The sequence below is a fragment of the Alexandromys fortis genome, unplaced genomic scaffold (assembly GCF_014885135.2).
Source record: "Alexandromys fortis isolate MF-2015 unplaced genomic scaffold, M_Fortis_MF-2015_v1.1 scaffold_29, whole genome shotgun sequence".
NCBI lineage: Eukaryota > Metazoa > Chordata > Mammalia > Rodentia > Cricetidae > Alexandromys > Alexandromys fortis.
Genome location: NW_026067891.1, coordinates 13,255,189 through 13,266,523, shown reverse-complemented (window position 1 = coordinate 13,266,523; position 11,335 = coordinate 13,255,189).

Genomic DNA, 11,335 nt, shown 5'->3' with positions numbered 1-11,335 from the left:
GGTCAAGTTATCCTGAGACTTGAGTAAGAGTCTCACCACTCTGGGGTTTCTCAGTACATTCATTTTTTTAAATATTTATTTATTATGTATACAATATTCTGTCTGTATGCCTGAAGGCCAGAAGAGGGCACCAGATCTCATTACAGATGGTTGTGAGCCACCATGTGGTTGCTGGGAATTGAACTCAAGACCTTTGAAAGAGCAGGCAATGCTCTTAACCACTGAGCCATCTCTCCAACCCCCCAGTACATTCATTTTTCAGGCCCAGGGCCCCTCACCTTTCTCGGCCCCTGTTGTCTTGTGGACGATGGATAATGACTGTGCAGTCACTCATTTTCTGCCCCACCCATGAAAAACAGGCTGACATTTCGAACTTCTACCAGCAGACAGCTACATTTTAAGAGCTATACCACGTGGACAACCATGGCTTCTGCCATTTTCTTTGAGCTTAACAAAGGAAGGAGCCAGAGTGAGGCTCCACCCCTAGCCAATGAGGTCCTGCCCCTAGCCAGCTACATGACTTTTAAGTCTCTTATAAAAATACTGTATATATAATCCAACCTTGCTTTAAAATATATTAAGCTGTTCTCCACGATTGTCAGTTCTACCGCTAAGCTTCTACTGCAGACAGTTTTTTCTTCTTTGTCTTTCACAAGTATAAATCTCACCTGTTAAGTTGAGAGCCAGTACAGTCAAGCTTGGACCCAGCTGTCCAGGCAGATCCTAGGCTGTAGTTATCACTTATCTATACCTGATAAACAGCCCTCGAATGCTCAGAGATCTGGGGAACATGGCATTTAAATGGTTAATTATTAAGAGACCTTTCATAACAGAGACAGGCTGGCTCCTAGCAGCAGCACTCTACTTCCTCCAAAGAAGACAGAAGACATGTGGGCACAGAACAATGTCCATCTGCAATTCGCTTCATCAGGTGAAAGCACTAACCACTGGGAAGAACTGCCTTTCATCTAAACTGAAGCTCTTTAGACGTGGACAAAGAATCAAATGAAATTGACAGCCTACCTGCTCAGTCTGAGGTAGGCTTGTCTACCTACAGATTTCTTAACCCACAGGATCTTTCAAAACCTGGCAGGCAAGCCCTGCGCTAAACAACAAAAGGCAAATGCGACCCTCAGTGACCATGGAGGACAATGAGGAGAGGCTCTAGGTAGACAACCGAGTAAGTTCTCTGTTGTATTTTAATAACTCCTTAAGTAAAATTTTATCCTTCTCAAAGGTCTCTGATGCAATTTGATAACTGAGAGGTTTTGTCAGTTTAAAAGGACATCCTCATCAAACAAATTTTAGTATAACTTCTTAATATGTTCTAAATAAAAGGTGTTTTAAGATATACAAATGCGCCGGGTGGTGGTGGCGCACGCCTTTAATCCCAGCACTCGGGAGGCAGAGGCAGGCGGATCTCTGTGAGTTCGAGACCAGCCTGGTCTACAAGAGCTAGTTCCAGGACAGGCTCCAAAACCATAGAGAAATCCTATCTCGAAAAAAACAAAAAAAAATGTAAAATAAGATATACAAATGCAAGTTATTAAGTTGTGTACCTGCAAGTTATAAAGGTGTGAGGACAAATACAAGCTATCAAATTTCTCTTTCAAGCTGGCTTTCATAGTCTTAAAGATACTTTTCTATCTCTCCAGCCCAAGAAAGATTTTTTTGTTACCAATACAAAGGAATGTCTTAAGAACAGCTGTACAGGGCTGGAGAGATGGCTCAGAGGTTAAGAGCACTGACTGCTCTTCCAGAGGTCCTGAGTTTAGTTCCCAGCACCCACATGGTGGCTCACAACCATCTATGAGATCTGGTACCCTCTTCTGGCCTGCAGGTATAGATGCAGGCACAACATGTATACATAATAAATATAAATAAATAAATAAATAAATAAATAAATAAATAAATAAATGAACAGCTGTACCACTTTACCCTGATCTGGTCATTCCACATAACCTATGTGCACCAAAGCACCACACTATGATCCATAAATACATACAAATTATATATATGTCAACTGAAAATACATACATGACTAAGTATGCTGTCTTGTACCTAAAATTTCAGCTCTCAGGAGGCTGAGGCAGGAGGATCATGACTTTGAGGTTAGCCTGAGATACATAGGGAGAGCTTGTTTTAAACAAACACCAGACATGCTCGTGCACATCCTTTATCCCAGAATTTGAGAGGTAGAAACAGGTGGATCTCTGGGGGTTATGTCAGCCAAGTCTACAGAAAGAATTCCAGGGCAGCAAGGGCACTATAGTTAGATCCTATCTCAAGAAAGAAAGAAAGAAAGAAAGAAAGAGAGAGAGAGAGAGAGAGAGAGAGAGAGAGAGAGAAAGAAAGACAGAAAGAAAAGGAAAGAAGAGAGGCAGAAAGAAAGAAAGAAAGAAAGAGAGAAAGAAAGAAAGAAGAATCCACCCATAGTATTTATAAGTATTATAATTCATATAATTGTGAGCTGTACCTCAAGATTTACGCATTTTTTAAAGATATATTTATTTATTATATATACAATGTTGTGCCTGTAAGTCTGCCTGCAGGCCAGAAGAGGGCACCAGATTTCATTACAGATGGTTGTGAGCCACCATATGGTATCTGGGAATTGAACTCAGGACCTCTGGAAGAAGGAACAGTGCTCTTAGCTGCTGAGCCATCTCTCTAGCCCCCTTATGCATTTATTTGTGTAAGAAGTAGTTAATAAAAGTGTTTGTGTGGAAATGTCACTCCAGTCCCTAACATCCATATACCCAAAGAGTCTGGAATGGGTTTTTTTGTTTTGTTTTGTTTTTGTTTGTTTGTTTGTTTTTTGGATTTTTCGAGACAGGGTTTCTCTGTAGCTTTTGGTTCCTGTCCTGGAACTAGCTCTTGTAGACCAGGCTGGCCTCGAACTCACAGAGATCCGCCTGCCTCGGCCTCCCGAGTGCTGGGATTTCTTATCCATTCTTTGATTGAGGAACATTTATTTAGGTTGTTTCCAGGTTCTGGCTATCAGAAACAAAGCTGCTATGAACATAGTTGAGCACATGTCCTTGTGGCACGGTTGAGCATCCAAAAGTGGTATTACTGGGTCTTGAGGAAGGTTGTTTTCTAATTTTCTGAGAAATCGCCACACTGACATCCAAAGGGGTTGTACCAGTTTGCATTCCCACCAGCAGTGCAGAAGTGTTCCCTTTTCCCCACAACCTCTCCAGCATAAGTTGTCATCAGTATTTTTGATTTTGACCATTCTTTCAGGTGTAAGATGGAATCTCAGAATTGTTTTGATTTGCATTTCTCTGATGGCTAAGAATGTTGAACATTTCCTTAAGTGTCTTTTAGCCATTTTAGATTCCTTTGTTGAGAGTTCTCTGTTTAGGTCTGTACTCCATTTTTTTTATTGGATTATGTGATCTTTTGGTGTCTAATTTCTTGAGTTCTTTGTATGTTTTGGAGATCAGACCTCTGTCTGATATGGGGTTAGTGAAGATCTTTTCCCATTCTGTAGGCTGTTATTTTGTCTTGTTGACCATGTCCTTTGCTTTGCAGAAGATTATCAGTTTCAGGAGGTCCCATTTATTATTGTTTCTCTCAGTGTCTGTGCTGCTGGGGTTATATTTAGGAAGTGGTTCCCTGTGCCAATGTGTTCAAGTGTACTTCCCACTTTCTCTTCTATAAGATTCAGTGTGGTTGGCTTTATGTTGAGGTCTTTGATCCATTTGGACTTGAGTTTTGTGCATGGTGATAGATATGGGTCTATTTTCATTCTTCTACATGTTGATATCCAGTTATGCCAGCACCACTTGTTAAATATGCTTTCTTCTTTCCATTTGATATTTTTTGCTTCTTTATCAAAGATCTGGTGTTCAAAGATGTGTGGATTGATATCCGGGTTTTCTATTTGGTTCCATTGGTCCTCCTGTCTGTTCTTATGCCAGTACCAGGCTGTTTTCAGCACTGTAGCTCTGTAGTAGTTTTTGAAGTCAGGGATTGTGATGCCTCCAGAAGTTCTTTTATTGCATGGGATTGTTTTGGTTATCCTGGGTTTTTTGCTTTTCCAAATGAAGTTGAGTACCATTCTTTTGAGGTCTTTGAAGAATTTTTCTGGTATTTTGATGGGCACTACACCCAGTTTTTCCAAGAGTTCGGGGAACTGAACTCAGATCTTGATGCCTGAATGGAAAGCACCTTATTTAGTTAGCTACATCCTTAACATTTTAATTCTACATTGACAATTTCATTTTTTTTTTTTTCAAGACAGAGTTTCTTTGTGTTACAGCCTTGGTTGTCCTGGAACCAACTCTTGTAGACCAGGCTGACCCGAACTCACCTGTCTCTGTCTCTCGAGTACTGCCATTAAAGGCATGCATCACCACAGCCCGGCCTTGTTGACGATTTTATATGTTCACACAAAGTATATTGATTATATCCACCCCAACTTTCACTTCCCTCATTCACTTCCCTGCATGGCCCCTTCCACCTTCATGCCTCTCTGTCTTTTTTCATCTTCATAACACATGGTCCAATTAGTACTGCTTGCTTGTAAATGCGAGTGTGACCATCCACTAACGCAAGGGTAACTTGCCAGTGACCACACCCCCAAAGAAAAATGACAAGTGTAAGGATAGACAGGGACTAACCATTCAAGAAGAACTGGAGTTCCCAGGCCCCTGACCTGAGCAGACAGAGCCCTGCCCCTGAGAAGGCAGGAGCAGGAGGGCACGCACATCTGCCAGTACTTCTCTCCAGCTGCCTCAAGCCAGGAAGCCTTTCCCATTTTGCTGAGCTCAGCAGGATTCTAGTGTTTTGGACTTTCCAGTTTTCACTGGTAACCACTTGTTAACAATCTAAATAAGTTAAATTCATTTTATTAAAACATTCAGTTCCTCAGTGCCTCTAGTCACATTTCAAGTACTCAGTAGCCATAGTCCATGTGTCTGTGGGCACGCCTATCACGTCCCATCGCTGCAGAAAGTTCATTTTAAAAAGCACCACGGGTCACTAACAGAATCCAGGGACAGAGCGGCAAAAAGCGCATGCAATGGATGAGAACGGTAATGATCTACCAAGGGATGGCTCTCAAGGGGTCCTCAAGGTCACTTTGGTTATTGTTTGCTCCTCATTTACGCATTTGACTGTGAACTTTACAGATCAGGAAGAGCACCCTTCCAGCTGAGTGCCAGCATGCCGGGATATGATTTTCCCAAGTGTTGTGACGGGCAGGTGGGATGGGATGCCAGGAAGACTTTATTGTTTATTTGGAAAGTAGGGTTATAGGCTGGGGATTTTAGTTCACTCGCACATTTGCCTAGTTATATGTGAAGCCCTTGGTTCCCTTCGCACTAAAACCTAAATTAATAATAATAACATGAATACGCAGAACTCTGGACTTCCCACCAGCTATTCATGAATTCCTAGGGCAATTCTCTTGTTGATAGGAACTGGCCCCTGAGAATTAGGAAAAGACTGTGCTGTCAGACAGGTGTAATGCTACAAAGTAGCAAGTTGTGGGAGCAATTAAAAAACCCACTCCACCTTCCAGCACTACTGCATTTGCTGTTCTAACAAATATTAAAAGAAGAAACATCAGGCTGGAAATGTATATCTTGGTAGGACATTAAAAATAAGGACATCAGGCCATGGTGGCACAGGCCTTTAATTCTACCACTCAAGAAGCAAAAGCAGATGAATCTATGTAAATTCAAGTCCAGCCTGGTCTACAGAACAAGTTTGAGATTAGCCAGGGCTACAGAGTGCAACTCTGTCTATGATAATGATGATGATGATGATTTTTTTTTTTTTTTTTTGTTTTTCGAGACAGGGTTTCTCTGTGGCTTTGGAGCCTGTCCTGGAACTAGCTCTGTAGACCAAGCTGGTCTCGAACTCACAGAGATCCGCCTGCCTCTGCCTCCCGAGTGCTGGGATTAAAGGCGTGCGCCACCATCGCCCGGCTCAATATCATTATTATTAAAATAAGACAATAATTCAACAAATATGAATTCCTGATGCAATTATTTATGACTGATAAACCAAGGGTAGCTAGTCTAATCTGAGAGTAGGGTGACTGTGGGTCTCACATAAGTCTTTAGTCCCAGTTCAGGGACAATGAGCAGGAGATCAGCTTCAGCCTGAATAAGTTAGAAAGCCTGCTCCAAAACTGACAGCTATAAGGTTTTTCTGAAGTTCTTATTTGGAGTTCTGGCTAGAATGTTGTAAGATGGTGTACCATATCGGCTAACCAATTTGAAACCATCTTGAGCAGCTAGGACCCAAAACTGGCCTAAAAATAGCGCTATCACCATCATGATGATCTTTGAGATTCATTATGAATCTTCAATAGGTTTCTCATAATCTGTGCCTTTTGTGTCTTATTTTCTGTAACCTATTTTATACCCTAGGTAATTGACAGAATCTCTTCTTTGTATTTTTTCAGGAGCAATTTGTAATCCCCATTTAGGCAAAACTTTTTTTACTTCTTCAAATATTCTTTCTAAGATATCTGCATTTGAATCAGATAGCAAAATGTCATCCATGCAATGGTAAATTATAGATTTAAGAAATTGTTAGATGTATTATTTCCAATACCTAACTTATAACATATGGGCACAGGGTGGGGCTATTGAGCATTCCCCGTGGGAGAATAGTTCACTGATATCTCCTATTAGGCTGAGAAAACAGTAAAGGCAAATTTTTCTCTATCTTTTTCTTGTATAGTGAAGAAACAATCTTTCAAATCAATAATTATAAAATGTCATCCTTTAGGTAATACAGAAGGCAAAGGAATTCCAGATTGTAGAGGGCCCATAGGTTGACAGCTCTTAGATCTGTCACCATTATCAATTTTCTAGATTTCTTTTAACAACAAATACAGGAGAATTCCAAGGGCTGGTTGATTCTTCAATATGCTGAGCATCTAGTTGCTCCTGTACCAGCTATTCTAAAGCCTGCAGTTTTTCTTCTGTTAAAGGCCATTGTTTAACCCATATTGGTTTCTCAGTTAACTATTTTAAAGTTAGGGCTGTTAGTATCTCTGAAGTTTTATTAGTTGCTTTGTGTTCTTGTACAGCCTGAATGGCTGGTGACCTTTGTTCATAGTACCTTATATTATTCTTCCCAGAAACATGAGTTTATGGGACTGCAGGAATGTTAATTTGGGCATCCCATTGCTGCAGCAGATCACGGCCCCATAAATTCAGTGCAATATTAGCTGCATATGGCTTTAGTATTCCTTTCTTTCCTTCTTAACCTATGCATTCAACCCATTTTATGATTTGTTTCACTTGAGATAGGGTTCCAATTCCTAGGAATTGAATATCTGCTTCTGGAAGAGGCAATTCTGTATACCAAGATTTTGGAGTAATAATAGTCACATCCACACCTGTGTCCAGTAACCCCTCAATTACAATGTTATTTATATATACACACTTAGCTTTGGTCTTTCATCATTTATAGAAGTCTGCCAAAATATACATTTCCTATTTCCTACTTGAGTTTTTGCTTTATCCTCCATGTTTATTCCATCATCCAGAACAGTATGGTTTTTTACAGTAGGCACTGGAATATTAATTTTCTTGGTGAGACATGTTCTCCACAGTGACTGAGAATGACTGGACCATGTTTGACATGGGGGCCTGTCAGAGGACCCCCAAGGAGTTTCCTGATGATATCTGGTTGCCTTGTCTCTCTGTTGTTGATCTTCATTCATGGGTTCAATGTTGGCCTTTGCCACATCTCCTACCTATTCCAGGAGGTTGAGACTGCCTATTCTTGCCATTCCCAGAGGAGACATTATTCCTAGGAATTCCTTGTCTACAGTCCCTTCACAGTTGCCCTATTCTACCACAATTAAAACTTTTGGCATTTTGGTGTCTCCTCATACCTTTGGAAATTGCTTCTCTTACCCAAGCCTCAGTACTATAATCAAAAGTCTCAACATTCATTGTATGCAGGATCTATTCATCCATTGGTGCTGATCTGACCTTTAAAGGCCCAAGTATCTTTTTGCATTCTAAACTGGCATTTAAAAAAAAGCCAGAGATTAAATAAGTACTTGTCTAGCTTCTAGGTCTGCTACTCCTGCTTGTATAGCCTTAGTTAATCTTTGTAAAAAAGTCACTAAAGTGTTCTCTCTGGCCTGGTTTAACTCTGGTATATGATTCAATTCTTTTTCCTAGTTCTTGAATCCTGTCCCGAGCATTTAAGGCTTCTGTGTAGCATAGGGAAAAGGTGTATTCATCATATATATCCTGGTCCTGTGGGTCTGATTAATAGCCCTCACCAAGAATTTGATCTTGAAGCCAGGCGGTGGTTGTGTACACCTTTAATCCCAGCACTCAGGAGGCAGAGACTGGTGGATCTCTGTGAGTTCAAGGCCAGACTGGCTACAAGAGCTAGTTCCAAGACAGGCTCCAAAACTACAGAAAAACCCTGTTTTGATCCCTCCCCCAAAAAATGAATTTGATCTTGGAAAGCCTAAAATCCTTTTGCTTTCCCCTGTTGTTTTCAGAGCAGCTGTGGTTCATCTTCAAGGACTGCTGAAACTAATCAGAGTCATCGTATGGGGTGGCCTTATTGCTCAAAGCCCACATTTTCACCATTTCCCTAACAAATGGTGAATGCAAGCAATGCTTAATTTCCTATAGATCGCTCATACCTATATGTTTTCATTTACATTCTTTGAATATTTTAGGCCCAATCGCTTCTCAGAGATTACCGGATATGCAGATGAAACTCTGGGTAAGTCAATCCAGACTCTGGCACGTACTGGCAAGGCTAAATCCTATTTTGTACCTTCCCTCCCTGCTCATCAGTTCCAATAATTTCCTCAGTTGTTTCAAATCATTTTACCACTGCCTTTTGTAAAGTCTGAATCACCTGTCCTATGTGCAGTTCTAGTGTCCTGATTGATTTAACTTCTGGTCCTTATTCTGCACATATGATTCCAAGGTATGAACTTTGTCCAGTAAAGATAACATCTCATCCTTGGACATTATTTGGATGGTGTGTATATTGCCTTTCTGGAAAGATACCTATCATAACTTTTTTTTTTTTTTGTTTTTTCGATACAGGGTTTCTCTGTGGCTTTGGAGCCTGTCCTGGAACTAGCTCTGTAGACCAGGCTGATCTCGAACTCACAGAGATCCGCCTGCCTCTGCCTCCCGAGTGCTGGGATTAAAGGTGTGCGCCACCATCACCTAGCCTTCTATCATAACTTTTTAACAGATTCCAATCCAGATTAAATTCAACAGTATGAATTCTTTTTTTATTCATACTTTATTTATTTATTATGTGTATTTACTTATTTATTATGTATAAAATATTCTTTCTGCATATATTCCTGAAGGCCAGAAGAGGGCACCAGATCTCATTACAGATGGTTGTGAGCCACCATGTGGTTGCTGGGAATTGAAATCAGGACCTTTGGAAGAGCAGTCAGTGCTCTTAACCATTGAGCCATCTCTCCAGCCCAGTGAGTAGGTTTGTAATAGTCTTTATAGGCTGGCATCGCAGTTGCAGCTTCATGGCAGAGACACACGGAGAGGAGGCGGTAAGCATAGACTTGACCCCACATTGGGTACCAGATGAAGGGGAACACATCAGATGGGCTGAACGTGAATAAAGGAATCCCACACTAGCTCCAAATAGTGTATAATAAGGGTTCTTTATTAAAAGAGAACTCACAGATCACAATGGGTAACAGGAATGGAATCCAGTATCCAGGTGTGGTGAGCAGGAGAGAGAGTAAGCAGACCCACATGCTTTTTTGGTACCCAAGGCCACACCCAACTTGCTCCAGTCTCTCAAAGGCCATTGGCTGAAGGAGGTTCCCCAGCAAGAGATTACATGAATTGCAGAAGAGACTTTGAAATTCGGACTTTTTAACATTGTTGAGACTGTGATAGACTATGGGGACTTTTGAAGTTGGGCAATTTTGCATTGTGATATTGTTACAAGATTATGGGGAAAGGAGTGAAATATGGTAGTTGGAATGTAATTGGTCCAAATAATCTCACAGGGAGTACACTATTAGAATATGTGGCTGTGTTGGAGAGGATTGTGTTGTCTTATTATGTGGAGGCCAAAATATGAAGGCCCACTTCCACCTTGTCTGATGGTCACAGAGTTAGCACCTTCTAACTCAGGAGGTGGTTGACTGGGGCTCAGTGCCATCCTGCCGGGTGGTAAGGATATGCAGATGTGCTTTTGTTTCTGCCTTTTGTAACTATGCGGTCACCTAAGGAAGGGCCATCTTCAATGTACCTGACCTAGAGTATGTGACTTGGGGCACCTTGCTACCTAGACAACAGAATGCTAATGATTGGATGTCTCAGAGCTGATTGTGTAAGTTAACCTTTTATATCATGTTAATAAAGTCTTTTGTTACCTTCTCCCTCAGTTTGCACTGGGTATAAAAGCTGTGGAAAAATAAACACAGGAGAATTGCAGGATTTCAGCCACTGGAATGCCCTTCTGATACTTTCTATGTTTTCTGTCTTATTATTTTTATGCATTTTCATATTCTTTACTTATATTTCTTCAATTCTTACGCCCCTGCCCTAGTAAGAAGTAATTTTGTTGAGGCTGGTCCTCAACATTATTGGAAGAAGGGTGTCACTGTGGAAGCAGGCTTTGAGGTCTCATATTTGCTCAAGATACTGCCCAGTGTGACAGTCCACTTCCTGTTGTCTTCCATCAAGAGGAAACCAGCACCATGTCTGCCTATATGCCACCATGCTCCCCACCAGGATGATAATGGACTGAACCTCTGAAGTGGAAGCCACCACCTCAGTTAAGAGTTGCCATGCTCGTGGTGCCTCTTCACAGCAAGAAAAACCCTAAGACAAGTGTACACCTGTTTTTCTGGAAGAATCAGACTCATTAGAATAAGATGTTCCAGGTTTCTTCACAGGCAGAAGTATATTCAGAGTGATTGACAGGACACCAGCCTGCCTGTCTCTCCAAGCCAGGGAATATGTGTTAGGAATATTTTCCTAACACAAGCTCTCCACTGATGCAAATTCCCAATCAAGCCAAATCAAAACAAGCCAAATTAAGAGATATCCAGGTTTAATGGGAGTTCTGCACTCTTGGGTGGCCCCGAGAGGGGAACCCTGGGAAGAAGAAAAGGAGACCACGTGTTCCTCTTTTGGGAGTTCACGTAAATATTCTTGTGAGGACCTGGCCTGCTGGGATTTGGAGTCCAGAGTGCTAACTCTCAGTGTTAGGGGGCTAGGATAGATGCGAGGGACTGGGACCTACGCTCCCAACTTAACAATACGGACTGCAATTTCCCTACTGTTTCTAGGGTCATTGGGTATTTTTTTTTTTTTTTTTTTTTTTTTTTTTT